Source organism: Lutra lutra, chromosome 12 (assembly GCF_902655055.1).
Source record: "Lutra lutra chromosome 12, mLutLut1.2, whole genome shotgun sequence".
Classification (NCBI taxonomy): Eukaryota; Metazoa; Chordata; class Mammalia; order Carnivora; family Mustelidae; genus Lutra; species Lutra lutra.
Window position 1 is genome coordinate 87278361 of NC_062289.1, and position 25659 is coordinate 87304019.

The 25659-nt window shown below is 40.6% G+C and overlaps 1 protein-coding gene and 1 non-coding gene across 9 annotated transcripts in view; one reads left to right on the forward strand and one right to left on the reverse strand.

Annotated features, from left to right (window-relative positions):
- HECTD4 (HECT domain E3 ubiquitin protein ligase 4) overlaps positions 1-25659 on the reverse strand; it is a 187197-nt gene that overhangs the window by 156448 nt on the left and 5090 nt on the right. The window lies entirely within an intron of this gene.
- On the forward strand, positions 18993-19105 carry LOC125082774 (small nucleolar RNA SNORA67). Its single transcript, XR_007122091.1, has one exon. It is a non-coding gene; the product is annotated as a small nucleolar RNA SNORA67 (small nucleolar RNA).

Below are 25659 nucleotides of genomic sequence, written 5' to 3' on the forward strand. Positions count from 1 at the left end.
TGGTCAGCAGGAAATACATTATTCTTAATTTTAACCTTTTCCTGGAAACAGCGCCTGGAGTGTTACAGAGTAAAAAATGGGCGAGCAAGCGTAGGAGGATTTTATTTTCAGTAAGGGCTGAGAGCAAAGGAGAAAAACCAATTTGATTAAAGGCGCCTACCCAATTCTAGAAAAACAATAGAGTATGCTGGTAATACCTCAAATAATTTCATATTTCTGTAAATTTTTATTTTTTTTGTAAAGGCAATTGGAAACAAAGATAGCATTTTTTTCTTTTGGTATCAAATGTCTTATTAGACTTAAGTCCCGAAATAAACACACCATTCTGACAACACACTGAAAGGAGGAAACTCATAATCATTTTTGAGGAAATAGCATTTGTTATTAGAAAAAATGTTATTTTGTGTAACATTCCTTGGTTTGGTTTTACTGATTTGGGGAGCAGTACTGTCATATTCCCATAAGCTTCTAAGCAGTCTAATGCTAATTCCAGAATTTGCTTCTTGAAGGTTTAAAGTACCTATTTTGTTTTTCTTTATTAAGGATATGAAGCCAATGAAGTAAAAGAGGTACCCCCCCAATTTCTCAGTATATTTTTATCTAATCAACTTCATGCTTTCGTGTTCTTAAATGAATTCATTTTTCTAGGCTTCAAAGGAATCAAACTCCTTTACTGTATCCCTCAAGCGAATAAGACTTTATTTCAACATAATAAAAAAATAATTCAATTTTAAAAGCCTAAATCTGCCAGCAAGACACACACTCCATTTGTGTTCTCCATATACAGTCTGCTCTGATTCATGATGCCAATACTTCTGGCCACACATTACACCACCCTTTGTTCTCCTGGTTTTGAGACCTTTCAGAGAGGACTGGGTCAATTCTTTTGGCTCACATGGCTAGCTCAGTCGATTAGAATCAAATACTATTAGAACCAAATACTAAGCTGTGGTTTGATCTACATTAAGGGCCTTTTAGTCTCCGTCAGAATCGACTCTGTGTCAGAAATCAACTGAGTGTGAATGGCAACATAAATCGTCACTTTCATTAATCGGCCACCTCATTTCATATTCCAGCCATCAGTCCAGCGTGGGTAAGGGTTTATTTTCTGTATCCTGCAGATCTAAAAGATCTGAACCCGGCTTTCTGTGTAGATGCACCAAGCAGCCAGCCATGCACACCTGTCCTGCCTCCTCCCTCCCTTAGTGTTTACAAAGAATTCAAATCTCTCACGTCCAAAGTAAAACAAGTTTACTAAAAGAAGGGTTCTCAGGGCAGGAAGGACAGCCCTCATCATCAGCTCTGACTCTATCACTTCTTACCAAATACGGTAGGGTGGGGTGAGTTTCGAGTCTGCTGGGACACAGATAAGGGTGTACAGCTGGCCCTCCTTCTGCTCTCTCGGTAAATGGCTCACGACACCATGGAGATCTTCTCCAGGTAACCAATTAAAATCATCTTTTAATAGTAAAAACCAAAACACAAAAAAAACAGGTGAGTAGTTTGGGAAAGAGGAGCATTTAAATAAATACCCCAACAAAGACAACTGTGGAGATTTCTAGATCCGTCTATAAACTATTTATAGTGGCTGGATAGATACAAACAGATCTCATTCTTTAATAAACAAGTTTCTGGGCAAGAGGGCAGAAGTGAAAGGTTTTAATTTAGTGTGTTTAGTTGGTTTTCTCCCCCGTTAGAGCTACAGATAAATCATGAAAGTTCTTAACAGTATTTTTATAGTTTTTACACTACACTGCCTGACTTAAATTCTGCCAATGTGCAAGGAAGATACTAAGGACATATGCACCTACTTAGTAATGTGGCTTAGCAGATAAAATACCACTCAATGTGTTCAAGAGACAGAAATTCTAATCCAAGGCATTTGTCCACTAATCTTTCTGTTCCTCACTTTCCTAGTCTTGAAATCACAGAATGACCCATATGTAGTTACATAAATAAAGTACATGCCTATTGTGCCCATTCCCTCTCACATATTAGCTCTTCAGTTCATCTGAAAAATATTAGGTACACATACCACACTGGGCAGTAATAAGACTGCGGAACTCTCATTCACAAACGTACATGCGGTTATGAAGAAATTGAGAGCCCTCCCCATTAAGAAGCTTTTTGGTTTTTATTTTACAGAATGCCTAGCTCTTAAAATATACCAGGGTGTATGTCATAGTTGCAACATGACTTGGAGACAGGAAATAACATAAGACATAATAACATCAATAAACATAAGACTTCTGTTTAGTTTGGGTCACATTGCCTCCCTTAAAAGTAAAAACAATAGAAAAAGGAAAAAGAATAATCCAAAATAAGATCACGAAGTATGTATAACTCTTGCTAACCAAGGGGTTGAAATCAACTATTTAAATATATTATTCATGGGGCGCCTGGGGGGCTCAGTGGGTTAAAGCCTCTGTCTTTGGGTCAGGTCATGATCCCAGAGTCCTGGGATCGAGTCCCGAGTCGGGCTCTCTGCTCAGCAGGGAGCCTGCTTCCCTTCCTCTTTCTGCCTGCCTCTCTGCCTACTTGTGATCTGTCTGTAAAATAAATAAATAAAAACCTAAAAAAAAAAAAAATATATATATATATATATATATATATATATTTTTTTTTTTTTTTTTTTCCATCAAAGTCCTCCTAAGTAATGGAAAAGCTGAGAACAGGAGGCTTGGAACAGAAACATTCAAGAAAAAAAAAAAAAAAACTACATCAGACAAGTGAATTACTGTCACTGAATATTAGATTACACAGAAAAGAAAAGGCTTGTAAACATGTTTTGGGCAGATTTTACTTTGTGAAGCTGCTGAGGATGTTATTTTTGTTTACAGATGGTATAGAGATATATAGTTTCTATTTGCACAGAAACTATACCTTATGGTAAGGCTATGTTCAAGCTGGTCTTTTACTTCTTCATTTCTTTCTGCTACTGACTTTCAGCCATTCAAATGTGTAAGACAGAATAATACTGAGAAACTCTGAGGAAAGGATGATAGGAAATGGGCATCAGAAATCTCTGGGCTGGAAGCGCCTGGGTGGCTCAGGTCATGATCTCAGGGTCCTGGGATCAAGCTTTGCATCAGGCTCTCTGCTCAGTGGGGAGCCTGCTTCCCCCTCTCTCTCTGCCTGCCTCTCTGCCTACTTGTGATATCTCTCTCTCTCTGTCAAATAAATAAATAAATAAATAAATAAATCTTTAAAAAAAGAAAAAGAGAAAGAAATCTCTGGGCTGCCCAATTATGATTTGGGCCAAGAAACCTATCTCTTCCCCACTAGCCTGAGCTATGTTTATAAAATTCCCCAATACAAAATTCATTTAGATTCACCTTAATTATAAGAAATACACTCAAAGTTCCACTTTTTGGACTGTGTTGTGAAATTTGAACAGGACGGGTAATAAACGGAGAAAGGGGAGAACAGCACACATTTTAGGAACATTTAACATCTTGAAATCAAATACTAAGAACCAAAAATCTTTGATGGTTCCCTGCTATAGAAACTGAGCCTACCTGCCAAAGTCTCTCTTTAGGATCCAAGAGCATAATTCAATAAATAAGAATTTAACTAATCAACAGTAACGCGAAGCCAAGTAGCTGTGCTTCTGTCCTTTCTGCCCATGCTTCGGGGCCTCCTGTCTTCTTTTATTTAATCCAGATAATCTTTTTCTATGCTTTATTTCTTCATGAAATGAGGTATCTTTATATAAGAGCTCTGCTTTTTCTTATTGTGGTCTAAAAGCTTTGCTCAATTTCTTTTCTCTTTTTTTTTTAAGATTTTTTATTTATGGGGCGTCTGGGTGACTCAGGTGTTGAGTGTCTGCCTTCGGCTTGGGTCGCGGTCCCAGGGTCCTGGATCAAGCCCTGCGTCAGGCTCCCTGCTCAACGGGAAGCTTACTTCTCCCTCTCCCCACCTCCCCTGCTTGTGTTCTCTCTCTCACTGTGTCTGTCATATAAATAAGTAAAATCTTTAAAAAAAAAGATTTTTATTTTTTATTTATTTATTTTTTAAATATTTTATTTATTTGACAGACAGAAACTAGGCAGAGAGGCAGGCAGAGAGAGAGGAGGAAGCAGGCTCCCCGTGGAGCAGAGAGCCCGACGCGGGGCTCGATCCCAGGACCCTGGGATCATGACCCGAGCCGAAAGCAGAGGGTTTAACCCAGTGAGCCACCCAGGTGCCCAAAAAAAAAAAAAGATTTTTAAAAAATGTATTTATCTGAGAGAGAGAGAGCATGCAGAATCCAGGGGAGGGGGCAGAGGAAGGGGGAAAGCATACTCCCCACTGAGCAGGGAAGCCTGACATGGGCTCAATCCCAGGAACCCGGGATTATGACCTAAACTGAAAGCAAACACCTAACCAACTGAGCCACTCAGGTGCTCCAGGTTTGCTCAACTTATTGATTTATTTGAGAGAAAAAGAGAGAGATAAGAAGAGAGGAAGAGAATCTACGAGCAGGACGGGAAAGAGAGACAGAATCATGCAGACTCCCCACCAAGCGTGGAGCCCGACCCGGGGCTCGATCACGACCTGAGCAAAAACCAAGAGCTGGACCTTAACCAGCTGTGCCACCCAGGTGCCCCCTCAATTTATTTTTTTTAAGTATCTCTACACCCAATGTGGGGTTCAAACTCACAACCCCGAGATCCAGAGTTGTGTGCTCTGCCAAAAGCTCTGTTCAATTTTTATAGCAAACCCTTCAGAAACAGAGGTTTTAAAGGAAGCAAGCTCTATTTCTCTAGTTTATGATACCAAATCGCTTCTATCAAAGAACTGCAAGTTTTTCTTTGCCTTCTCAGAAGAGCAGAACTTCATTTCCCCTTCAAAGTAAAGAAACTGGGCTATACTATGAAAAGGCACAAAAGGCATTTTCTGACTGATCTCATCTTTTACATATCTAAAAACATATCTAATATTAACATTAGTTTGAAGGTTTACTTTTAGATAAACTGGATTGTGTGTGAATTTATTCTAGAAACTATGAAGGAAGTAACTATCATTATAGTCCTTTCAGGACAGGAAGTTAGAGGTTTCTCAGAAAAGGTTTCATGTCTATTTTATTAACATTTCAAATCCTAGCCAGACAAAACTAGCTGTAATCACTCAGAAATAAAGGCAAGTTGGAGAAGCTGCCTTTGATAGCCATTAAAACATTAACATCACCTTGCTTCCTTTACAGCTATTAAAAACACTTCTAAGACATAAGGAAGGAAGTAGGGATGGCGAGGGACAGCAAGGAGGAAGGTGCATGATGCGAAGAGATGGTCTTCATACAGAACATCTACTGAAATACACAGAGCCCCCCAGGGATTTGGCCCTAACACAGCCATGTAACAAAAATTTGCTCTGCTCTATTCAGACGCTTGAAAATACAGGAAGCAAAGGAGAACGTTTTTGTTTCAACTCGGAGGGTTTTTTAGATTATTTTTTTAAAGACTTTATGTATTTGTCAGAGAGAGAAAGGGGGGGGAGTACGTGCGTGTGAGAGCGCACAAGCAAGGGGAACAGCAGAGGGAGAAGCAGGCTCCCCACTCAGCAAGGAGCCCGATGCAGGACTCAATCCCAGGACCCTGGGACGTGACCTGAGCCATGCAGGCAGACGCCTAGCCGACTGAGCCACCCAGGTGTCCTGAATCTGAGTTTTAAACACACAGAGAATAATTCTACTTGATCCTCAAAAGCTGAACAGTAGAAACATGCAAGGCTCATGATAAGACCTGATGTGCAGGGAAGAAAACTTCAGAATCCCTACTGGAACTCAGTTGCCGAAAGGCTGGAAGCATCATTGTTTTCATGTTAGCAAACATCCCTAATAAGGATGAAGTCCTTGCTTTAGCCCAGCCCCAAACAGAATGACAACCCTATGGGGATTTCCTAAGAGCTAAGAACACAACTGGAGAGCCCCCCAGTAGGTGACTAATAGCCACCATTACCAGGTTAAAACGATGCTGATCTCTCTAGCAAAGCTACCTTGACAGCTCTGCAGTTCCAAGGAGGAACACATAGCCTCACTACAGTCAAGGGACAATTTAAGAACAAGTGAGGGATTCTTACTAGGTACCTTTCTAGTTAATGGATATTCCATCAGACCTGTACTATTTCCTTAAATTCTAAACATACGACATGAGAGAAAAGGCTCTCAAAGTATTAACCCACCCACACGCTACTTAGTTTTCATCATCTGTCTCATAGAAAAATACGCCATTAAAAGGGCGCCAGTTTCCTATTTGCCTTTCATACTTTCCAAAATGTGGCTCTTCCTTGGGTTTCAACAATGACTGCTGAAGAGATAAACTGAGTTATTTTAAGAAACTACAACTAGATCCTTTCATGCGTCAAAGCAAAATCCGAAAATAAATTCTAAACTTTGAAAAGTTGGCTAAAAGAATCTTCATTTCCTGTCCCCTAGGATCCACCTGCTTGCTAATGTGATTACAGAAATATAACTTTTAAAATGTGAAGGGTAATTTTAATCTCATCAGCCAGCATTTGCCAAAATGTAATATGCACTCGACAGGACTAATAATAATTTTTTTTTCCCCTGGAGTTCTTCAGCATGGCTCCTAAGAGACAAAAAGAAGGGAAAACCTTGGCCATGTAAACCAAATATTCCTATTAAAACAAGGGAGCAACACTCTGAATCACTTATTATTCTGAGTCATCAGTATAAAACTACTTGCTCCCCACCATGCTATCCGCTGGTTATGCCAAATCTTGGTTCAGTTTCAAACTTCTCCAATATTAAGAATTTAAGCCTTGGGGCCTGACTGGCTCATGCTAGAGCATGTGACTCTTGACCTCTGAGTTGTGAGTTCCAGCCCTGTGCTGGCTGCAGAGTCTAAAAAAAAAAAATTATTATAAAGACTTTGAGCCTTGGAGAAATAAAAACGAGGCTCAAAACAAAGGAATCCTGCCCTACAGAGCAAATATTTATTCTGTATCTAAATAAGCAGATTAGGGATGTTCCAAATAATAAAATGTGTCCTTCCTTTTCATTAGGAGGATAAAGATTTATCCCGTTATGTGTATGGTATCACCAAACAAAAACAATTCATTCAGGTTTCTGTTTGAAATAATTTTCTAAATTTGCCAAAATGAAATCTAGTAAGGATTCTTGAACTGTAAACAGAATTTTTAAAGAGGCAGCATTTCAGGAGAGTCACTTGGCTCAGTCAATGACCTTTCTTTATTCTTAAACACGGACTGGCAACTTCATGATCTTGAGTAATATAAAAAATATGTCCCCTTTAACCTGTGAACACCACAGTCAGCAAATGGCTTTTGACAGTCTATGGTATCAAATATAAGCTCAACTACATCTGATTTAATTAAAAAATCAGGACAAGCTACTCTAATTCCAAAGAAGAGCCAAGGACTACTGAAAATGAAAGGGCCACTGTACGTGGCACTTAAACTGTATTAAAAAGGGAATGTGAAGTAACGTTGCAACCATGCACTTTCCAAATGCTATATGACATGAGAAAACTGACAAAACCTGAGTGGTTTTCAACAGATTTTTCCCTTTTCTTATCCAAGAAGATAAAATATAAATACTGCTATAATATATTCAAACATTTATGGATATGGCTAGCTACCAAAGAGTTTATGTTCCTTCAGCTTTGCACAGCTGAGGTTATCAGAAGCACATTAAATGCTCTAAGTAACTTCAAGAATCAGTGCAAATACTTATTACATTTCTACTGTGTGTAAATCTCTCTTCAAAGCACAGGCTAAGTTTAAAAAAGGAAAAAAAAAATGAGCGGCTTATATTTGAAAACCAGCTCAACCAATATTAATCACCTCCTTTCTATAAAACAATATTTCATTTACCTGCCACTTAGACATACAGCACCCTTACCTAAAAAATGCAAATTTTTAAAAAAGATTTTTATTTCTTTGACAGAGATCACAAGTAAACGGAGAGGCAGGCAGAGAGAGGGGGGAAACAGGCTCCCCACTGAGCAGAGAGACCAATGCGGGGCTTGATCCCAGGACCTTGAAACCATGACCTGAGCCGAAGGCAGAGGCTTAACCCACTGAGCCACCTAGGCACCCCGCAAAATGCAAATTTTTAAGACATGAGGAAGCTATTGGTTTTTGAGAGCATACTCTGTGCCGAACATTGTATTAGATATCCTAGATCAGTGTTTCTCAAATTGTCTGTGGCAGAGAACTGGGCTGTTTGTTTTCTAATCCACTGTGGAACAAAACTTTTGTAAAATACAATAAAAAAAAGTTACTACAAAAATAATGTGGAAAAAAAAGACATAAACTACAAGTCCCAAGTCTTATTATGTTCAAGGGATATAAAATTAGTCTGGAAAACTGTTAAGAAGTTTCTAAATGCTTTACTCTCGATTTCTGTACTTATCTTGTCATGACGGGCTCACAGTATGCAGGCTGTACTTAGAATAGCACTGCTATATATGCAAACTATTTTCCGAAGTACTTTTAACAGCTTCCAAATCTTACTATTGACCACAACAGGCTAAAAGGAACACAGTGCCCTCTACAAAAAGTTGAATTAAATGATCTTAAGATCCTTTCAGCCCTACCAACTGTATGATTCTGAACGCTGAAGATGTGATGTGACTGGTAAGCAGAATCCTCATTGCCTAATGACAGCCATTTTTGTCACATGCACGGAGTGACTGAAAGAGGAAAGGCGATAAAAAGACAGGAGAATAAGCTCAGAGAAAAGGAATGAGAATTTAACTGGGACGCAAACTCCCAAAGTGAGGAGATGTGGGCGTGCAAGAAGGAGGGACCGCCAGTTGCAAGAGCTTGGGAGCATTCAGGGTGGGGGTTCTCTTACCAATCAGTTTCTGAAAATCAAACAGAGTGATCGTTAAATCTAAATAATGGGGGGGGGGGAAGGGTTGAACTATCTTACAACCAAGAAATGGAAGTTCTGGCAGGTGGCAGAGCTGGGCTAAAAGTTGGCAAGATATGTCAGTGCTAAAGCCGAGAGGGTTAGCCTCTAGGCTCACTCACATATCCCCTGAAGACTCCTGCATTTTACAGTTCAGTTTCTCTCTCTGTCACTGACTCAGTATACCATCCTTCTGTAAATCCCAAAGGGCACGATATTCTATATGGCCCCACATGTTAACATGCATTCTCAAAACAACAGGCAGGGACGCCTGGGTGGCTCAGTGGGTTGAGACTCTGCGTTTGGCTCAGGTCAAGATCTCAGGGTCCTGGGATTGAGTCCCGCATCGGACTCTCTATTCGTCGGGGAGCCTGCTTCCTCCTCTCTCTCTCTGCCTGCCTCTCTGCCTACTTGTGATCTCTGTCTGTCAAATAAATAAATAAAATCTAAAAAAAAAAAAAAAAACCAATAGTGTTCTGAAGTTTGAAAATCACCTTATAAAAAAAATTAAAAAAAAAAAAACCAGGCAAAGAAAGAGCCATGTAATAAAGCATTTTATACACTTTTAAAAACCAATCCTGGGGGCGCCTGGGTGGCTCAGTGGGTTAAGCCGCTGCCTTCGGCTCGGGTCGTGATCTTGGGGTCCTGGGATCGAGCCCCGCGTCGGGCTCTCGCTCAGCGGGGGGCCTGCTTCCTCCTCTCTCTGCCTGCCTCTCTGCCTGCTTGTGATCTCTCTCTGTCAAATAAATAAATAAAATCTTTAAAAAAAATAATAAAGAATAAAAATTAAAATTAAACAAAAAAACCAATCCTGTGCAAAAAACATGTATTTTTTTAACATTTAAGTGCCTGTTTAACTCCAGAAGCAGGAAGGGTGACATTTCAGCACCAAATAGAACAACTCAGAGAAGGATAAATCTGGAAGGTCAGAATCTGGGAGGACTGTTTTAGTTAATACTGTATGTCTCCCCAATTATGTGGACTGATCACATAAGCTTGCAACCACAGGACCTTTGAACTAAAACCCTTCTGTTTCCTTTGACATGGTACTTGAAGTATGTATCTGTGCTCTCTGGAACTGTGCTAAGTATGTAACTATGCATTTAAAAGGATTCATTATTTTAGTCATTTCAAAGCTCTCCCACTGGTCTGCTGATAGAGCTAAAGCTGCCCTTGGTGATATGGCTGTTTTTGTGTTCTAGTATGTCAAGTTTCTGATTATTTCATACTTTAAAGATTTCAAAAATACCATCTCTATCACCTGTGTGGACTTATGGAAACTTATTTTGTCCGGAGAGATGAGCAAAGGCCCCTGAGGAAGGGAACCTTTGGGACCTGCCAGCTCAATCTATGATGAACACCAGAAGGCCAAGGTAGCTGCAGTAGAATGAAGGGAAGAAGGGCACAAAGCAGAAGCCGAGATCAGAGAGGGATCTGCTGCTGTGTATCGGCTTATATGTGCATCACATACCTCTGGGGGACACGGACCAGCTAGTAACACTGGCTCCAGCTTGGGAGACAGGGTTAGGAAGAAGACCTTTCCCTGAATTTCCTTTTGAACCTTTGACATCTTGAACCATGTGTTGCTTTCCTAAAATTTTTAATTAAATAAGGCACCTCTTGAAGAAACAGACTACACATATAATTTATGTATTCTATGACATGGCAGGAAATATGAAGTTTATGCATATAAAATGGAATGCTCAAACAATGCTATCATTGTATACAGTTAGAGCATAGTTCTGAAGACTCACATTCTGACTCAGAGTAAATAATCTTAATGGATATATATGTGTGTTGTAGCCTACTTAGCAGAGTCTATTTATAAAAAAAAATTTTTCACTTATTTTTAAAGTTAACAACAGAATTGATAAATATTCAACTAAATATCCAAATAAAGGATTGGGTAAATAATCATTGAACATCCACACAATGAAATACCATGCAGACTTTAATATCTATGCAGGTATTAAAAACTATGTTGTCAACAATACTGAAAATGGAGAAATGTCCCTCAAATTGCATCAATGTTAAGTGAAAAGGACAGGAAAAAAATGTATATACAATGATTCTAATTGCCTAGAATATGCATGTAAGTGTACATGCATACAAAAATGTCTGGAGGGGAAAACATGAAAATATGAACTATACTTATCTCTAGGTGGTAGTAATATAAGTGATCTTATTTTCTTCTTTGCATTTTCTTACATCTTGCAAATTTTCTAAAATTCCTTTTTTTTTCTTTAAGATTTTATTTATTTGAGAGAGAGCAGCGGGGAGGGAAGAGTAGAAGGGAGAAGCAGACTCCCCGCTGAGCAGGGAGCCTGCTGTGGGACTCAATCCCAGGACCCTGGGATCATGACCTGAGTCGAAGGCAGACACTTAACTGACTAAGCCACCCAGGCATCCCAAGGATTTTACATAATCTCTACACCCAATGTGGGGTTCAAACTGACAATCCCAGGATCAAGAGTCTTTTTTTTTTTTTTTTTTTTTTTAGGATCAAGAGTCTTATGCTCTACTGACTGAGGCAGCCAGGCGCCCTGAAATTTTCTAAAATTCTAACATTTTAATTTAAAAATTTTAAAGTACATTACATTTTAATTTTATTTTATATTATATATTATTATATATTTTAATTTATTTTAAATAAATTATGACTATCAGGCTTATCATGCTAATCAATAACTGATCATACTAAAATCTATAAAATAAGTTCTTGACAGTTCCAGTCCTCAAGGCACTGCCATTCCATAAAAACTGATGGACACATTTCACTGAAATCCCTGAAAAAAAAAAATCTCTACATGGAAATGTTCAAAATAAATACAGTAGTGCTCAAGTTCAGGGCACCTGGTTGGCTCCGTCAGTAGAACATGCAACTCTTAATCTTGGGGTTGTGAGTTAAGAGTCCTCCATTGGGTATAGAGACTACTTAAAAATAACATCTTAAAAAAATAGTACTCAAGGTCACTACCTAACCATGGAACAACTAAGTTAAACAAAAATTCATTTGAATTAGAATTTTTAGAATGGGGGTGCCTGGGTGCCTCAGTCGTTAAGCGTCCACCTTGGGCTCAGGTCATGATCCCAGGGTCCTGGGATCGAGCCCGCTTCTTCCTCTCCCACTCCCCCTGCTAGTGTTCCCTCTCTTACCATGTCTGTCAAATAAATGAATAAGATCTTTAAAAAAAAAAAAAAAGATTTTTAGAATGATGATCAAAGTAAGGTATTTTCAATTAACTCTATCTAATTAAGCTGTTTTCACAAATCTCTTGGGAATTCATTATTCTCTATGCAAAATTTGTTAAGTTCTATACAAAATTAAGGGTCTTTCTTTATTTTTTCTAAAGATTTTGTGTATTTATTTGTCAGAGAGAAAGAGCACAAGTAGGGGGAGCAGCAGGCAGAAAGAGAAGCAGGCTCCCTGCTGAGCAAGGAACCTGACATGGGACTCAATCCCAGGACTCCAAGATCATGACCCGAGCAAAAGTAGACATTTAACCAACTGAGCCACCCTGGCATCCCCAAAATCAAGGGTCTTTTTTTTTTTTTTTTAAGATTTTATTTATTTATTTGACATAGAGAGAGAGAGATCACAAGTAGGCAGAGAGGCAGGCAGAGAGAGGGGGGGAAGCAGGCTTCCTGCCTAGCAGAGAGCCCGATGCGGGGTTCAATCCCAGGACCCTGGGATCATGACCTGAGCCGAAGGCAGAGGCTTAATCCACTGAGCCACCCAGGTGCCCCCAAAATCAAGGGTCTTAATTCCATAGTGCTTATCCACATTCCAGCATTAACAACACTTATGACAACTGTTGTGATATGTTCTCTTATCTAAAGTGCAAATCATAACTGCAATTAAAATTCCTAAAGTCTCACCTACACTACTTTAGTTCATCAAAAGTAACTGCCCAGGGGCGCCTGGGTGGCTCAGTGGTTTAAGCCTCTGCCTTCAGCTCAGGTCATGATCCCAGGATCCTGGGATAGAGCCCTGCATTAGGCTCTCTGCTTAGCGGGGAGCCTGCTTCCTCCTCTTTCTCTCTGCCTACGTCTCTGCCTACTTGTGATCTCTGTCAAATAAATAAATAAATAAATAAAATCTTAAAAAAAAAAATAACTGCCTATTCTTATCTTATTCTCCATTAACCTATGTCCTCAATTTGTGGTATTATTCATTTAATCCCACCCTTTCCAATTTGTTCTAAATGCCCTTTTTTGCATTCAGTTCAATCCGCATCTACTGTCTGAGCTATGTTAGTAGATACAGCATAATGTAAACTAAGAAGTGGTTAATCTCTTTTTTTTTTTTTTTTTTTTTTTTTTTTAGATTTTATTTATTTATTTGACAGAGAGATCACAAGCAGGCAGAGAGGCAGGCAGAGAGAGAGGAGGAAGCAGGCTCCCTGCTGAGCAGAGAGCCCGATGCAGGGCTTGATCCCAGGACTCTGAGATCATGACCTGAGCCGAAGGCAGCGGCTTAACCCACTGAGCCACCCAGGCGCCCCAAGAAGTGGTTAATCTCTAAGAGATTATAATATAGTAAGGGAGATCAAGCATGCACATAAATAACTTTATAAGGCAATGTAAGAAATAGAGAGGGTAATTGTTCCTAACTGTAGGCATCATGAAAATTTCATGGAGGAATGCCATTTGATCTACATCTTGAACGATAAAGAGCAGGATTCCAGAAGTGGAGTTTGGGCTCCCCAGACCAATGGGACCCGGAGCCACGACTGTAGGAGAGAATGTAGAGAGTTTGTGAAATATATGTCCCTGGGTGGATAGAGTAATGAGATAAAAGGCTGGAAAGGCAGAATGGAACTAAACCATAGCAACCTTGAATTATTATTTTAGTTCACAGGGAACCACGGAAGGTTTGGGCAAGGAGGTAACATAACTGTTAGCTTGAGGAAGATTACTCTGGCAGCCATGTGTAGGCTTGTCTGTGTAGCTCTTATTTCAAATAGTAGGCATTAACTACTGTCTCGGAGATAACAGGGTATCAGCTCAAGTGTTACCTAAATAGGAGAGGTACAGTGGAAAATCACTCAGAACTAGAGTTCTAACCCTAGCACTAACTAATTACATGACCTTGGACAAATCACTTGGCTTCTCAAAATTTTTTTCCCTGAAATAATATCTCCCCTACTGCTTCACAGAACCATTGAAAGGATGAAATGAAAATAGTGTACATGAAAACCCGCCAAAGATCTGGTGGTCATGCGGTCTCTGTCACAACCATTCATTCAACTCTGCATCGTAGCATGAAGGTAAATTAATGGTTTTGTCCCAATAAAACTTTATTTATAAAAAACAGACTGCTAGAGCAATGGCCACAGTCGCCAAACTGTGGAAAGAGCCAAGATGCCCTTCAACAGACTAATGGATAAAGAAAACATGGTCCAGGGGTGCCTGGGTGGCTCAGTGGGTTAAAGCCTATTCTGCCTTCGGCTCAGGTCATGATCCCAGGGTCCTGGGATCAAGCCCCGTATCGGGCTCTCTGCTCAGCAGGGAGCCTGCTCCCTCCTCTCTCTCTGCCTACTTCTCTGCCTACTTGTGATCTCTGTCTATCAAATAAATAAATAAAATAAAAAAAAGAAAACATGGTCCATATATACAATGGAATATTATACAGCCATCAGAAAGGATGAATACCCAACTTTTGTATCAGCATGGATGGGACTGGAGGAGATTATTCTGAGTGAAATAAATCAAAGCAGAGAAAGTCAATTACCATATGGTTTCACTTACTTGTGGAGCATAAGGAATAACATGGAAGACATTAGGAGAAGGAAAGGAAAAGTGAACTGTGGTAAATTGGAGGGGGAGACAAAGCATGAGAAACTGTGGACTCTTTTGGTAGGGGGATGGGTGAGCCTGGTGGTGGGTATTAAGGAGGGCACGTATTGCATGGAACACTGGGTGTGGTGTATAAACAATGAATCTTGGAACACTGAAAAAATTAAGTTTAATTTAAAAAAAAGAAGACAGCTAGATATGACCCTGAGGGCCATAGTTTGCTGACCTCTGTAAAAAGAAGTACTGTCCATGGGGCGCCTGGGTGGCTCAGTGGGTTAAAGCCTCTGCCTTCGGCTCAGGTCATGATCCCAGGGTCCTGGGATCGAGCCCCATATCAGGCTCTCTGCTCAGCAGAGAGCCTGCTTCCCCCCCCCCTCTCTGCCTGCCTCTCTGCCTACTTGTGGTCTCTGTCTGTCAAATAAATAAATAAATAAATCTTAAAAAAAAAAAAAAAAGAAGTACTGTCCAATAGAAATATGTTAGACATATACAGAATTTAGTATTTTCCAGGAGCTACAGTTAAAGGTGAAGGGGGGGCATGCACCTGAGTGGCTCAGTCAGTTCGTGTTTGACTCTTGATTTCCGCCCAGGTCACGTTCTGAGGGTCATGAGATGGAGCCCTGAGCTGAGCTTTATGCTGGGCATGGAGTCTGCTTAAGATTCTCTCTCTCAGAGACAATTATCATATGATCTCTCTGATATGAGAAATTTGAGAGGCAGGGCTGGGGGTCTGTGGGGTAGGGAAGAAAAAATGGAAACAAGATGGGATTGGGAGGGAGACAAACCATAAGTGACTTTCAATCTCACAAAAGAGACTGAGGGTTGTTAGGGGGTGGGGGGGTAGGGAGAGGGTGGTTGGGTTATGGACACTGGGGAGGGTATGTGCTATGGTGAGTGCTGTGAAGTGTGTAAGCCTTATGATTCACAGACCTGTACCCCTGGGGCAAATAACACGTTATATGTTAATAAAAATAATTAAATAAGTTAAAAGATTCTCTTTCTCCCTCTGCCCCTCCCCCTACACCAGCTCCCTCTCTTTCTCAGATAGGTAAGATGAATAAATAATAAAAAATAAAAAGGTAAAAAGGGGATGCCTGGCTAGCTCAGTCTGCAGAACATGCCCCTCTTGATCTCGAGGTTCTAAGTTCAAGTCCCACATTGGGTGTAGAGATTACCTAAAAATAAAATCTTAAAAAAAAGTAAAAAGAAAGTTTTAATATATTTTAATTTAAATAATATACTTTACTTAACACATTATCCAAACATTTTCATTTCAATATTTAATCAATATAAAATATTGAGATCTGGCGCCTGGGTGGCTCAGATGGTTAAGCGTCTGCCTTCAGCTCAGGTCATGATCCCAGGGTCCTGGGATCGAGCCCCACATCTGGCTCCCTGCTTTGCAAAGAGCCTGCTTCTCCCTCTTCCTCTGCTGCCACTCCTCCTGCTTGCGCTCTCTCCCTGCCAGCCAAATAAATAAATATCTTTTTTTTAAAATGGAGATCTTTCACATTTTTTTTTTACATGAAGTCTTCAGAATCTGATGTCTATTTTATACTTTCAGCACATTTCAATCCCAAGTAGCCACATTTCAAGGGCTCAATGGCCACATGTGAAAGGTAGCTACCAACTGGAGAACACAGTTCTGAAGGCTATTTAAGTAAAACGTCCGAACTTTGACAATACAAACACAAAGTAACAATTTGGACAATAAAAGAAACCAGAAGTATATAATTGCACTCTATTGAGAAATGAAAGCAAATGAATCTAGGATTTTAAAAAATGTTTTCCCCAAGATATCAACTATTACTAGTTGCCTCCACTTTTTTAAAAATGGCTTATTATTAGCAACAGAATATCCTGATATAAAGTATATTAATGAATTTCTATTCATATAGCCTCAGCTGGCAAACATTCTTCTCAGCCAAGGGAAAATTCCAAATTATCCGGTGGGGAAAACAACTGCTCTATTTCAAAAGAATCCTGTCATTTTTTAAGGGATAGTTTATTGTCTTAAAAAACAGCTTCCATGTTAATGATACATATTTGACACATGGACAAAAATCAGATTATCCAAGAAAACTACTACTAGTAAAAGCTTGCAGGGACGCCGGGGTGGCTCAGTTGGTTAAGCGGCTGCCTTCGGCTCAGGTCATGATCCCAGAGTCCTGGGATCGAGTCCCACATCGGGCTCCTTGCTCAGCAGGGAGCCTGCTTCTCCCTCTGCCTCTGCCTGCCACTCTATCTGCCTGTGCTCACTCTCGCTCTCTCTCTCTCTCTCTCTGACAGATAAATAAATAAAATCTTTAAAAAAAAAAAAGCTTGCAGTCAGTAGGTAATGGAAAAATTTATAGGAGGATAACATTTTCTACTTAAGGAGTTTCAAAAATGTGGTCACTTTTATTTCAGAAAATTGCAAACTATGCAGGTCGTCAGCAAACTTGAACTAAAATAGGAGATGCTGGGAAAAAGAAAGGCTATCTCAGGGGCCCTTCACCATTTGCTTTTGGTGGAGCCTGTCCACCCTTCTCAGATAACATTTGTAAATGTGTAAAATAAAATACCTGGGATTATAAACTCCAATACAGTATACTGAATACCAAATACAGTATACAGTTACCAAAATGCTTTATTTGTGCTATCAATATAGGAGCTTCATTCTCAGTATATTGAGTAACAAGATGCAATATTTACCATAATTTCTAAGTGACGGTGAGCAAAAACAATATTTCAAGATATGTTCAACATCTATAATATGATATGAAAATATCAATGATTTCTACTGGTCATACAAAGTCACAGGTTCTGCCAGTACTACTAGGATTCTACTATATTCATAATTGAAGGAAATGCTGAATTTCATCTAAGGTATGAGTAAATGAAGATGAGATTTTCCCCATTCTAACTCACAAATACCCTAGATTCTACAGATGGTGCCTGGATTCTATTTCTCAGGTTCAAAACCCCCAAAGGGAGGAAACTTTTTTATTATAAGCTCAAAAGATGCTTCCTCCAAAGTTTCTCACACGTAGTTTTACCTTTCCACCCATTTTGCTCCATTCTACATTAAATAAATGAGTAATTGTCCCTCAACTACACCACGACTGGATGATCAGAAAAGAATCAGAAACGAGAAATAAAGAAGGTCATTCCTCTATTTTGTACCTGTTTTGATGAAAATATGTTCACACAGATTGTCCCTTAATATTCTTTTTTTTTTTTAAAGATTTTATTTATTTATTTGACAGACAGAGATCACACGTAGGCAGAGAGGCAGGCGGGGGGCGGCGGGGGGAAGCAGGCTGCCTGCTGAGCAGAGAGCCCTATGCGGGGCTCAATCCCAGGACCCTGGGATCATGACCTGAGCCAAAGGCAGAGGCTTAACCCACTGAGTCACCCAGGCGCCCCTGTCCTTTAATATTCTTAATTATTTTACTTCAACGGTAAGAAAAGCAATGAATATTGCTTATATGAATATGAATAGAGATAGGAGGTCCAGATTTTCTAGTCTGCCCTGTAAATAGTTACATCTATTATATTTGTCTTTGTTCATTGGAAATCAGTAACGCAAACTACAAAGCACAAAGCAAATACAGTAAACACAGGAAAGATCTCTTACAAACCAAGCTGAACGTTAATATTTTGTTGGTATAAAACCACTACTCGAATGACGCTTCTGTAGTTATTAGAATTACTAAACCTACAATTTGCATAAAATGGTTTGCAAATTACACATCTCCTTATTGTTAATCTAAAATTGCTACAAACTGTGCTATGACCTAGTAATTCGGCCAACCACAGGTTTCAGTAGAAACACGAGGGATTCAAGAGTGTCCACCCCAAGTGTCCCATCATGGAACATAAATTATTCTACAATTGTCCTTAATAGCACTTTATAAACTCAAAACTCCTCAGAAATATTCAACATTATCAGGAGAGGAATCATACAGCATGATAAAAATCCCCTTAAATTATAAACTGTCTAGCAGTAATGGATTGCAGAAACACGCTTTAATAACCATTACAAATACATGATTTACCAAACTTTATGAAACAAGTAACACTAAACACTAAACATTTTTTTACCTCCTCTAAGCTGGAATTATCTTTAAAATAGCAGATGTGGGGGTGCCTGGGGGGCTCACTCAGTTGAGCATCTGACTCTTGATTTTGGCTCAGGTCACGATCTCAGAATCCTGGGATCAAGCCCCAGGTCGGGCTCCCCACTCAGCAGGGAATTTGCTTATCTCCCCCCAGTCTTCCTTCCTCCCTCCCCTGCATACACTCTCTCTAAAATAAATAAATAAAATAGCCCGCCCGTGCCCCTCTTCAGGAAAGTAGCAACTTGGAAGACGATCTGGCATGCCTGAGGTTGCTTGGGGAGAGGGCATGTCTGTTTCCTTTGCCTTCCTTTGGCTGCCTACACTCACTCTAGTCCCTCTGGCTCCACTGTGCCCCCTCCTCGGGCTCATGCTGATGTGTCCTCTCCCCAGACCTAGGCCAGAGACAGTGATGTACAGCACGTTTCTTTAGTCATCAACTACGACCTTCCCACCAACAGGGAAAACTACATCCACAGAATCGGTCCTGGTAGATGATCTGGCCGTAGGGGTGTGGCTATTAACATGGTGACAGAAGAAGACCAGAGGACTCTTTGAGACATCGAGACCTTCTACAACACCTCCATTGAGGAGATGCCCCTCAATGTCGCTGACCTCCTCTGAGGGGCTGTTCGGCTACTAGGCCCACCCAGGGTTCAGTCTGGGGGGCTGAAGAGGAGTAGGAGGGGGGACGGAAGGGAGCCAAGGGATGGACACCTTGTCATTTTTTTTTCTTTGAATAAATGTCACTTTCTGAGGCAAAAAATAAAATAAAATTGCAGATGTGGGGCGCCTGGCTGCCTCAGTCAGTAGAGCACACAACTCTTAAGCTTAGGGCTATGAGTTGGAGCCCCATGTTGGGTATAGAGATTATTTGAATAAATAAACTTTTAAAAAATAGCAGATGTGAGGAAAATGCTGTAAGGTACAGCAAGACAACTATACTACATCCATGAATTACTATGCAGCCATTAAAAATTATGTTTTTAGGGGCACCTGGATCACTTAATTGGTAGAGCATGTGACTTTTTTTTTCCTTTTTAAGATTTTATTTATTTATTTGACACACAGAGAGAGAAAGAGAGCACAGGCAGGGGGAGGAGGAGGAGGAGAAGCAGGCTCCCCTCTGAGCAGGGAGCCTGATGCGGGGCTCGATCCCAGGGCCCTAGGATCACAACCAGAGTCAAAGGCAGATGCTCAACTGACTGAGCCACCCAGGCACCCTGGACATGTGACATGTGACTCTTAATCTCAGGGTTATGAGTTCAAGCCCCACATTGGGTATAGAGATTACTTAGAAAAATAAATAAAATGAATAAAATAAATTGTTTTTAAACCTAATTTGACAAAATTGCTCCCAATAAGTGATAAAAGGATATAAAACTGTGTATAGCATATAATCTCAATTTTGTTTATATATTAAAAATGTGAACTGAAGGAAATAGTAAAAAATTAATTAATATAACTTTTTGGATGGTACAATCAAAGGATATTTCTTCTCTCTCTTACACAATAGGTATGTTCTCGATTTTCTACAATATCCATGTATTACTTCCTTATAAGCAGAAAAGTTTTGAGTCACATAAAAATACAATTAACTTGATGTCAGTTATTTCTCATACAAGTTAAAAAGAAAAGTAGAGGGGCGCCCGGGTGGCTCAGTGGGTTAAAGCCTCTGCTTTCGGCTCGGGTCATGATCCCAGCGTCCTGGGATCGAGCCCCACATCGGGCTCTCTGCTCAGCAGGGAGCCTGCCTCCACCTCTCTCTCTGCCTTCCTCTCTGTCTACTTGTGAGCTCTCTCTGTCAAATAAATAAATAAAATCTTAAAAAAAAAAAAGAAAAGTAGAATTACCCTTTATACTGGCATGTAAGAGAGAAAATTTTAAGACAAGCTGTGTCTCAACAATCTGCCTAACGACTACCATGCACTCTGAACACACTGCAGGGGCCGGCCAGTGGGTCTCCTCCTAGAGTGGGCAGCTCCCTGGCACTACTCGAGTCTGGCAACAGCCCCAGACCATCAGAATTAAGAAGCTGCTCTCTCCTGCCTAATATGGACATGGTCTGTATTAACTGGATTACAGACCAAAATAAGTATATGTCAGGAGCAAAGGAGATCAGGCCACAAGAGAGGGCCTCTGAAGTGAAGTGATAAGAGCCAGGCAGCACTAACGGAACATTCTGGCTTCTTCCAGCGGACCGTGGTTCAGCATGTATTGCCAGGTACCTAGTTACATCTAGGGGCTTCCTCTTTTGGAGCGAGCGCCGTTGGCTTAAGCAAAGGATAAAAATCAAGCAAATCCATGAGTTCTAAAATAATCTCTATGAGGGTGTAGGAAAGGAGGTCCTACCAAACACTATTACTCCGGAGCATAAACTAATATGGTCACGTCGGAGAGCAATTTGGCAATATCTATTAAAATTTAAAATGGTCACCTATGACCCAGCAATTCTCCTTCTCAGAAACTGCTCTAGAGAAATATTCCAACATGTACACAACAGGCGTGCAAGGGCTTGCACTGAAGGACGGTTTTTTTTTTTTAATTTTTTTATTTTTTTCAGCATAACAGTATTCATTATTTTTGCACCACACCCAGTGCTCCATGCAATCCATGCCCTCTACAATACCCACCACCCGGTGCCCCCAACCTCCCACCCACCCCCCACCCCTTCAAAATTCTCAGATCGTTTTTCAGAGTCCATAGTCTCTCATGGTTCACCTGAAGGACGGGTTTTTTTAAGAGTGAAAAACTGAAGGGGGGGGGCCTGCGTGGCTCAGTCTGTTGAGTGTCTGACTGTTGGTTTTGGCTCAGGTCATGATCTCAGGGTCATAGGATCCAGGCCTGCATTGGGTTCTGCACTTAGCACAGGGTCTACTTGTCCCTCTCCCTCTGCTCCTCCCCACCCCCACTCTCTTTCTCTCTCAAATAAATAAACAAAATCTTTTTTTTAAAATAGTGAAAAACTGAAAACCACCAAAATACCTATTGTGGCAGGATGAATAACGACCCCCCCCAAAACCAGATATTTAAGTCTGAATCCCCAGGACCTGTAAATGTGACCCTGGATGGCAAAAAGGACTTGCAGGTGTGATTAAATTAAGGCTCTTGAAATGGGGAGATGAGCCTGGATTATCCTGGTTGGGGGTTGTGGGGTAGAGGGGGTCCTCACAAGGGTCCTTATAAAAGGAATGCTGGAGAAGCCAGTCAGAGAAGACATGTGATGACAGATCTCAAACCAGGACCACACACTCTGAAGATAGAGGAAGGAGCACAGAAGCCAGGAAACAGATTCTCCCCTAGAACCTGCAGAAGGAACCACACCTGCCAACAGCTGACTTTAGCCCAGGGAGACTCATCTTGGACTTCCGGTTTCCAGAAACTAAGAATAAATGCAGAAATAAATGTGTTGTTTTAAGCCACTAAGCGTGTGATGATTTGTTAGCATAGCAACAGGAAACTAAGACACCCATCAGTCGGGGAATGCCTAAATAGGCTAGTGTTTCTGGAATCCCATGCAGCACTTAAAAAAATGTGGTAGATCTGTATATGGAGACATAGGAAGATCAAAACATATCATTGACTTAAAAAAAAAGGTTATGAAAAGATATGCCTAGCATCACATCTTTTCTGTAAGACAGGAAAAAATATTAAAAAGTATGCATGCACACAAACACACATAAAAGTACACATTCAAAAATAATCATGGACACCCTGCTGGCTCAGTCAATAGAGCATGCAACCCTTGATCTTGGTGTTATGGGTTCAAGCCCCACCCTGGGTGTAGAGATTGCTTAAAAATAAAATCTTTGGGGGTACCTGGGTGGCCTAGTCATTGGGCATCTGCCTTCAACTCAGGTAATGATCCCAGGGCCCTGGGATCAAGCCCTGCATCGGGCTCCCTGCTCAGCGGGAAGCCTGCTTCTCCCTCCCTCACTCCCCCTGCTTGTGTTCCCACTTTCACTGTGTCTCTTTCTGTCAAATAAATAAATAAAACCTTTAAAAACAAAATAAATAAAATCTTTTTAAAAAAAATGATCCTGGGGGGCGCCTGGGTGCCTCAGTGGATTAAGCCACTGCCTTCGGCTCGGGTCGTGGTCTCGGGGTCCTGGGATTGAGCCCCACATCTGCCTCAGCATCTCTGCTGAGCGGGGAGCCTGCTTCCCCCTCTCTCTCTCTGCCTACTTGTGATCTCTCTCTCTCTGTCAAATAAATAAATAAAATCTTTAAAAAAAAAAATGATCCTGGGGTGCCTGGGTGGCTCAGTGGGTTAAGCCTCTGCCTTTGGCTCAGGTCATGGTCTCAGGGTCCTGGGATCGAGCCCCGCATCGGGCTCTCTGCTCAGCGGGGAGCCTGCTTCCTCCTCTCTCTCTGCCTGTCTCTCTGCCTACTTGTGATCTCTGTCAAATAAATAAATAAAATCTTAAAAAAAAAAAGATCCTAATACCGTAAAAATTTGAGCACTGATTTAACAGTAGAGGAGTAGATCGAGACCAGGATGAGGAACGGTGCACAAAAGGCACTTCAGTTTCATCGGTTTTTCCATTTTTTATATGGATATAATCATGCATTCATTTTAAAAGTTTTTAATGGGTAAAAATTAAAATTAAAAAATATGTTACTGGATACATAAATTGTGTTTAAAAAGGCAGGATCAAAGTAACAGTCATATGATATCTGCAGTCCTCTCTCCGTTTGAAGTAACCATGCGTTTGTCCCACAGTGGATCTACAGCTAATGACGAAACATCTTACAAAGCAGACTACACTCCTTGTGTTCATCCCGCAAGCACCACTGTAAAACAAGATGGAAAGTGGGGGAGGGAGGACAGAGCATGGGGCCCTTTCAGGACTTGACAAGCCTTTCATAATTATCACCACAGGTACCTTATGACTTAGGAAAGAACAGGTGCAGGACAATCCGTCCAGTAGCCCGGGCCAACAGGTGGCACTTTGTGACAGTCAATATGGAAGCCAAGAAGACAGATAATAATCAAAACTGGTTTATTTAGCAAGACCTTAGGCACACAATTGGAGGAAAACTGAAATGAAGACTTTTACCTCATCTGCCTAGCCATACTGCAAACAAGTTGGGAAGGAAGAAAATTCCAGAGGGATCACACACACACACACACACACATCCCCTACCATCTCCACTATTCACTAAAAGAGAAAAAAAATGCTGTCGATGGCACAGTTTTGCTTTCCTATAAAATGGTCAGCTGACTGAATATGCAAAAAACTTTCCAGCAAAACGTAGCACCTTATACAGACAGTCCATACACACTGTAAGTACATAATCACAACCCTCCTTATCTAACCCTTCCATTAACCCTATTATTACTCCCCTCTTACAGATGATGAAGCGTGTAACATAATAATTTTCAAGCCTGGACCCTGGGCTAGAGCTGGACAGATCTATTTCCCTCTCGGCTTTGCTACTAACTGTATGATCTTTGTCAAATTACTTTACTTCTGTGCCACAGTCTCCTTCTTTGTAAAATAAGGATAGCCATAGTAACAACCTTATAAAGTTTTTGTGAGGACTGAATGAGATAATGGGTGTGAAGTGCTTAGCACAGAGCCTGGCATCCAACATGCTGACGCTGTGGTCATGGCAGTAAGTAGAGGTGGGGACAATGACGATGAAGTTGCAGTGAAAGAAGAAACCAGGGATTAGTAAAGCTGTGGAACTTGCCCAAAGTCACACAGCTAGTACCGGGCAGAGCCAGAATTTCAGTCCCAATCTGATTCTTTAAACCTGACTCTGACCTCTAGGCAAATACTGCCTCCCCCCAACCCCGCGATAAGATACTTCATTCTAACTTTATAGCTAGCCAGCCAAACCCGAGAGCTGGGTGAGCCATTTGCCCAAGCTCACAGAACCCCGCACACAATTCAATGACTCTTCTTCCAGTGCTCATTACTTACACTGTAATTAACTTTACTCACGAGCAAAGGTAGTTTTATTAATTTATTCATTACCTCTTCCAAATTTATAATTTGGAATCCTATAAAAGTATATAAACCGCTTCCAAAGGAATCTGACCAAAGGATACACTGGTTGGTGGTATTCTCCTAGGAGAACAGACCAACATTTATAAATCTAACTTATCATCTCAAAGGTTTCATTTGAATGTGTCCTAAGTATTCAAAGCCTTAACTTATTCCAGTTGATCGACTCCTTCCCTTACAAAGCAAAACAACGAACAATGAACAAAAAAGTCTCCTGAGCCTTTTTTCATTTCCTAAACAGTATCAGTAAAGCATTCTGGGCTTGTATGGGGTTTGTTCATTTGTTTTAAAGACATAGAACAGGCATACAATAAATTACACATATCTAAAATGTACAATTTGATGAGTTTTGACATATGTATATATACAACCATGAAACCATCACCATAGTCAAAACAGGGAACATATCCATCACCCGAAAATTTTCCTCATGTACTTTTTTTATCCAATTTTTTTTATTGTGTTATGTTAGTCACCATGCAGTACATCATTAGTTTTTGATGCAGTGCTCCAAGATTCACTGTTTGTGTATAACACCCAGTGCTCCATGCAATGCGTGCCTTTCTTAATACCCACCACCAGGCTCACCCATCTCCCCAGCCCCCCTCCCCTCTAAAACCCTCAGTTTATTTTTCGGAGTCCACTGTCTCTCACGGTGTGTCTCCCTCTCCGATTTTCCTCCCTTCACTTTTCCTTTCCTTCTCCTAACATCCTCCACGTTATTCCTTCTGTTCCACAAGTAAGTGAAACCATAGGATAATTTACTTTCTCTGCTTGACTTATTTCACTCGGCATAATCTCCGGTCCTATCCATGTTGATGCCAGAGTTGGGTATTCATCCTTTCTGATGGCTGAGTAATATTCCATT